This window comes from Melanerpes formicivorus, unplaced genomic scaffold (assembly GCF_026170545.1).
Source record: "Melanerpes formicivorus ecotype bairdi unplaced genomic scaffold, bMelFor1.0.p_v2 SCAF_10, whole genome shotgun sequence".
Taxonomy (NCBI): domain Eukaryota; kingdom Metazoa; phylum Chordata; class Aves; order Piciformes; family Picidae; genus Melanerpes; species Melanerpes formicivorus.
This window is the reverse complement of record NW_027142362.1, coordinates 5216014-5221463: the sequence shown is the minus strand read 5'-3', so window position 1 is coordinate 5221463 and position 5450 is coordinate 5216014. Positions and strand designations below refer to the sequence as shown.

At 49.0% G+C, this 5450-nt stretch overlaps 1 non-coding gene across 1 annotated transcript; it reads left to right on the top strand.

Moving 5' to 3' along the window:
• Window positions 1-2010: 2010 nt before the first annotated feature.
• Window positions 2011-2083, top strand: TRNAV-AAC (transfer RNA valine (anticodon AAC)). The gene has a single exon. It is a non-coding gene; the product is annotated as a tRNA-Val (tRNA).
• The last annotated feature ends 3367 nt before the right edge of the window (window positions 2084-5450 follow it).

Sequence of the window (5450 nt, the reverse complement as noted above, 5' to 3'; positions counted from 1 at the left end):
GTCCCTCATCTTCGCACTACATGAAAGGATCCTGTCACGATTTCTATAGACCATTCCCCCAAACTGGCCCTCACCACTAGGGGACCATAGCTTTGAAGGTAGGGACCAAAATGAATTCTCGGTGGGAGCCATTAAGGAACAGTAAGCACAGTTTGAGTAACAGGGCAGTGTTGAAAGGGAACATTTAACTCCTCATACAGAGCAGTGCTCAGAGCTTACACCATAGGCAGACATTTTCTTACTTCCAACATCATTCAACTATTTAGCTAGCTCCATCCCTCACCTGCCTGTGGAAGATGATCTTTTCTTCTGCTTACATAAATTAAAGGCCTTTTGCTCTTCCTTCTGCCCTCCAACTCCTCACCCCACACACACACACTAAAAGCAGGTTTTCTGAAAAGCCAGCATCTTCTGCTGGTCTCACCTGAGTGAATTCTGAAGTGTGAAGCTTCTATCAAAGCTGACCTCAGACACAAGTGGTGAGCTGAGGTTGAGGAGAATGGAGGGAAAGCATATTTAATTAAATGAACTCCGAAACATCAACCACCGCGATTCAGAGGCGATTTTGTTATTTATTTGTGAAGATCAGGAGGAAAAGCGTGGTGGAAGCGCAAGAAGAGATAAAGGTCTTGGATATTGCACAAAGTGGCCATCAAGAGGCCCGACTGAATTTTCATTACGTCTTGATGGTCGCTATAAAAGGAGAGGCCAATTCACCACCTCGGAATAATGAGGGGAAGCTCTCCGTTTGAATTGCCCATCAACACCCCGCACTTCAAGGCTTTGCACTCCTCGACATTTAAATGGCACTTTAAAAAGAAAATAAAGGCGTGAAGGAGAAGAGGAGCTGTACCCTTAGGGGTAAATACAGCTCACCTGGGAAAAGCATTTGCCCTATCAGGAGCTAATTAACAATGGGGGGGGGGGGGGGGGGGGGGAATCGCGTTTGGCACCGCTGGGATGTCTGTAAGTGGTGCTTTGTTACAAGCAGCGTTCGCAGCAGCGAAATTCAACTACACTGCAGCCTGCCGAGCACATGCCCAATCTGTAACCTTCCCCAGTGCTCCACAGCCTGCTGATTCCAGCAGGGTTCAGCATCTCTGCGTTGGCTCTAACGCAGCAGCGCCTGAAAGCCCCCGCTGCGATCAGGGGGTCTGCTGTACAAAGCACTCTACAAATAGGCTCTAAGGAACACTCCCCGTTCCCCTAGCAGCCAACCAAACAGGCATGACAGACAAAGGCAGGAGGGGAGAAAGTATCACAAGCCCTATCTTTTTGTACCTCGCGTCTCTGAGCCACAGAAACGCGAGGTTGTGCTTCGAGGGAATCTGCTGTGCCAGGGACGTCGTCAACTTGCCTCTCTTGTTTGCCTCTCCATGCTAGGAGGTCCTGATGCCTTTGTGACTCCCAGTGTTAGCTGCACAGGCTCCCAGCTTTGTAATTGTGGAGACTTGAAAACAAGCAGCAAAGCTACTCCTCCCCCGACCCCCCCATGCCACACCACACCGCCGGTAGCTGTTAGAAAGCCATCTAAATGAAAACTGAAGCACACCAGTGATGCTTAAACACATATTCAAGCATTTCTAGTCAGAGCAGAAAGGAATCCTTGGACTGATCTCCAGTTCCATCCATCTTGCCCTGATAGGCAGCAAAATTGGGCAGTTCTGGGACGTGCTGAGCAGAGATCATCCAGCAGTGGCACCTACCAGCTCTAAGTCCAGCATCCCAGTCTAAGCATCTCTTGAGAAGCAGCACAACGTGGGACAGGCTCTATTAATGGGATGTTTTTGGAAGTTGCAGGTCACACATCTAGTCTGATAGGCACACAGTGAGATCTGCATCTTGGCTAAGAAGCCTGCAGAGAGACACCGTGGTACATAGTGGTTCAAGGGCAGCTTCAAATGTCCTGCACAAGAACGTCCTGCTCAACCTGCCTGAAGGAAGAACCTTTCCCATCTCATTTAAGGACACTGGGTGTCACTTGGCACTTGCAGGATGCCACCAGCAGGTGTTTCCGTAGTGTAGTGGTTATCACGTTCGCCTAACACGCGAAAGGTCCCCGGTTCGAAACCGGGTGGAAACACTAATTTTGAGCCAGCAGTGTGCCCAGGTGGCCAAGAAGGCCAATGGCATCCCGGCCTGCATTACGAATAGTGTGGCCAGCAGGAGCAGGGAAGTCATTCTGCCCCTGTACCCTGCATTGGTTAGGCCACACCTTGAGTTCTGTGTCCAGTTCTGGGCCCCTCAGTTCAGGAAGGACATTGAGACACTTGAAGGTGTCCAGAGAAGGGCAACGAGGCTGGGGAGAGGCTTTGAGCACAGCCCTGTGAGGAGAGGCTGAGGGAGCTGGGTTTGTTTAACCTGGAAAAGAAGAGGCTCAGGGGAGACCTTATTGCTCTCTACAACTACCTGAAGGGAGGTTGTAGCCAGGTGGGGGTTGGTCTCTTCTCTCAGGCAACCAGCACCAGAACAAGAGGACACAGTCTCAAGCTGTGCTGGGGAAGTTTAGGCTTGAGGTGAGGAGAAAGTTCTTCACTGAGAGAGTCAGCCATTGGAATGTGCTGCCCAGGGAGATGGTGGAGTCCCCATCCCTGGAGGTGTTCAAGAGGGGATTGGATGTGGCACTTGGTGCCATGGTCTAGTCATGGGGTCTGTGGTGACAGGTTGGACTCAATCTTTGGTGATACTGTGATTCTGTAAGTCAGGCTCCAGCTGACTTGAAACAGGGCCAGAGTCATCAGACTTAAAGGGAATGAAAAGCACACTCTCTCTAGTAGACATTATTCTTGCTCTACCTCCCAACAGCTTTCTCTTCTACTATGCTGGCACCAAGCAGCTCTTCCCCAGCATGATCCAGTAAGGACTGAGCTGTAGAATCTGTTAGGAAACAAACCAGTTACTGGAGTCTCCTTAATGTATGCTTCCCACTAACTCCTGCTCCTTCTCCCACATCAGACACCTTGTTCTGACAGTCAAGTAGTTCCACGAAGATCTCAGTATCTCCAAGTAACACTTCCCCATGGGAAAAGGGAATTGTTGTATGTGGTTCAGCCTAGGACATAGGAGCCAGCCTTCCTGCTCTACCTAGCCCTCCCTTTGTTTTCAGCTAGAGACCAGAATGCTTCATTCTCCTAAGAATGCCCAGGAGGGCTGATAGGTCCAACATCAGTCTCACCTTTCTTGCATCTACTGTAGGAGCCAAGAGCTCTTATCAAACTCAGCTCTACCTTATCACCACCTCACTCCTCCCCTCTTGCTTCTGACATCCTCTCCTGGAGTTGTTTCACTGTCAGCTTTGCACAGCCAGATATTTTTCAGACCTAATAAGGGCAGACAAAGAGTGGCTATGTCTGAATGATTGGCTGATAATCACAGACGTGGTCTTTGCCAAGTGTTTTTGAAGGCAGAAGCCTGTTTCAACCTTCCTTCACCCCAGCATCCCCCTGCCAAAGCCCACAAATCACATCAATGGAAAGAACGAGGGAGAAAACAGAACCCAGCTCATATTGTCTGCCATCAAAAGGCTGCTAAATAATGCAAAGAAATGAAAACAATTTGGTTTGGATGATTGATTATAGGGAAATTGCTCATACCTCCAAAGCGTGGCACTTCCAATCACATCTTTCTTTCATTTGTCAGCAAAGAAATTAAGTTCCTCTCCTGGCACCGAGCCTGAGCTGTCCTATTAGCCACGTTTGGCACACTGCGTTGCTGTGCAGCAGCTTCTTGCCCCACCTTGACACCTCACCTCGCCCCACCAGAGCTGCTAAGTAGAATCACCTGGGACACGGTTCAGAGAGTGCTTTGGGTTGGAAGGGACCTTGTAGATCATCTAGCTCCAACCCCCCTGCCACAGGCAGGAGTACCTTCTATTAGGCCAGGCTGCTCAAGGTCTTATCAACCTGGCCTTGAACATCTCCAGGGAGGAGGCATCCAATCCACTGCCCACATGACTGATGAAGTAGTTAAACAGCATTGGTCCCAGTAGCCACCCCTGAGGGTCATCACTAGTCTCCACTCAGACACTGAGCCATTGACTCCACCTCTCTGAGTGTGGCCATCCAGACAGTTTCTTATGGCCACACATCAAGTCCATATTTCTCCAGTTTGGTGACCAGGACATCGTGGGGGACAGTACAAAATACTTGACACAAGTCAAGGCAGCAGACACCAGTTGCTCCTCCCTTACCCACTGGTGCTGTATCGCTATCACAGAAAGCCAGCAGTGCTGTTCAGCTCCAGTGAGCAGACTACAGTGGCTCAGCAGTTCTCCCAGCTGTTTCCACTAACCCCTAAGGGCACTCACTCCAATCAACACAAAGTGTCTGCAGCCTTGGAAGAGTCAAAAGGACACCTAGCACCTGAGGACCCGCAGTCACCTTCCAGAAGGTCTTCCCAAAGTTGCCTTTCCCTCCTTCCCCTCCATGCAATTATGAAGGTTTAAACAGAGATGTGACCTTGAGATCTGAACAGGAGCATCAGTGACTGCCTCACACATGAAAAAGCAGAGGGATGAAAGAGGTACATTTGTGTCAACAAAGAGCAGAAAACAGCCCCACTGGTATAAAAATGCTTCCCTCCCTCTCAGCAACTGAAATCCACCAACAAAAGGGATCTCCCAGCCCTGGACTCTGCTGTGACAGGCAGTAGTTCTCTAGAACCCTTTGAATTAATTTAGCAAGCTCCATTTGAAAAACAAGTTCTGATTTTTGCCCCTAGCATTCCTGTTATGAAAGGCTGCTTCAGACCATCTCTGTTGTGGCAGCTCAGAACTTTCTTTCAATTCCCTGCCTAATTTATGCCTGGCTGGTTTCATACTCACGTTGCTACACCAGTGCTCTTCTTTAAACCAAAGAGTTCCCTTTCCTCCTGATGTTTGCTCCACAATGATATATGAACAGAGCTGTCACAGAAGGCACGTTTAACCTAGTTTTGCCACTAAAAGGTAAAGACTTCATCTAATTATAGATGGGGGCTTCAATTCCTCAAGGAAGAGGTTGTGGGTCTACATTGTGCTTAATTATAGCAGGAAGGCCTTTCATGGCATCATCAAAAGCAGGATCAAACGTGCTTAAATAACTACTTGCCCTAATGGCTGTTTATCTAGCCCATTCCTAGAATCCACTAGCAAAGAGGATGCCACATCATTCCTAGACAGCCTGGTTTTGGTGCTTTACCCCTCCGGGGATTAGAAGGGTTTTCTTCATCAGCATCTGAAATCATCTTCACCATGAATCCCAGCTCTTGCTTTCTCTTACACCAGTGGCCGTGGGAAACAGGCTCGTCAGCAGCCTTTTTGGGAGTGCTATTTATGTGGAGGAAGGCTGACTGCATCCCAGCATTTCTCTCCTAAAAATGAACAAATGCAGCTCCTTCAGCCTTGGTTTGTACGTTTTGTTTGCCTGACCTCTTTCGTGTTCCCTTGTCTCGGTGTTTTTCACCCTGGACAC